Source organism: Arachis duranensis, chromosome 2 (assembly GCF_000817695.3).
Source record: "Arachis duranensis cultivar V14167 chromosome 2, aradu.V14167.gnm2.J7QH, whole genome shotgun sequence".
NCBI classification, from domain to species: Eukaryota; Viridiplantae; Streptophyta; class Magnoliopsida; order Fabales; family Fabaceae; genus Arachis; species Arachis duranensis.
This window is the reverse complement of record NC_029773.3, coordinates 89,631,581-89,632,716: the sequence shown is the minus strand read 5'-3', so window position 1 is coordinate 89,632,716 and position 1,136 is coordinate 89,631,581.

The window sequence follows — 1,136 nt, the reverse complement described above, 5'->3', positions numbered from 1 at the left end:
TTTATATTTACATAATTTTATTATTTTAAAATTTTTGTGTAATCTGTATTCTAATTTTTAAAATTTTTCTTTTATGTTTAATAATCTTCTATGATGTTTCAAATATTCCAATTTAAAATGCCAAATTAATAATATAAAATATTCTTAATTAAAATAAAATAAAAATTTAATTAAAAATTATTAAATAAAAATTTAATCAAATTAATTAAATAATTTAACAACTTTCAATTATAAAATTCTAGTTGACTGCAGTGCGTTAAGCTTAGATTGTTTTTATGCGGGATTGCTGGTTCTTTATGATGAACAGCGTAATTACGCAGTGGTAACTGGTAATGACACGTGTAACTCTTTTGTTCACTCGTTAAATGAAGGGAATCCATTTGACCATTTCCTTATCAACGTGGAAAAATAACGCTAGAGTTTTATATATTTTGGCCTCCATTTATTAGGGTTTACAAACTCTACTTTCACACGTGTGTTAGAGCATCTCTAGTGAGATGTCACATTTTGGATCTCAACTCTAACCTATCACTACTAGAAGAACCAATAGGAAAAGTATTTTCAAAATTTTTATGATCCAAAATCTTTTATAAATTATGGCCATTGAACTTTTAAATCAATGGCTAAGATTTAAAATTGTTATTAATAATATAATAATTATATTTATATTAATTTAAAATTGTTATTAATAATATAATAATTATATTTATATTTAAATATTTTAAAAATAACTCTATCTTAAAATGTTATTTTTATCTTTATCACCCTCTTTTTTATAGTCACTTTTCGGTAACTAGAAACTCCGACAACAGCAGAGGAACAGCAATGTTACTAATGCTCTTCGGTGTCTAGAAGAACGGCAGCACAACTCTCAGCAGCTCGACAGCAGTGTAAGTTCCCTCCTCCGCTCAACCTGTTCTCCCTCGACGTCTCCTCTTTCTCGCGCGTCTTCTCCTTCTAGCAAAGTCGATGGCGACGACAACCCAGCAACAGCGGTGAGAGGTCGACAACACTTCTCGGAAGACTATTCGTGCGACGGACCCAGTGGCGACGAGAACAGCTAAGACAACGGCGATACGGGCTCTCCAATGGCGAGTTTGCAGCAGCTCCCTCTAGCGCGTGCTCTCTCTCTCGCT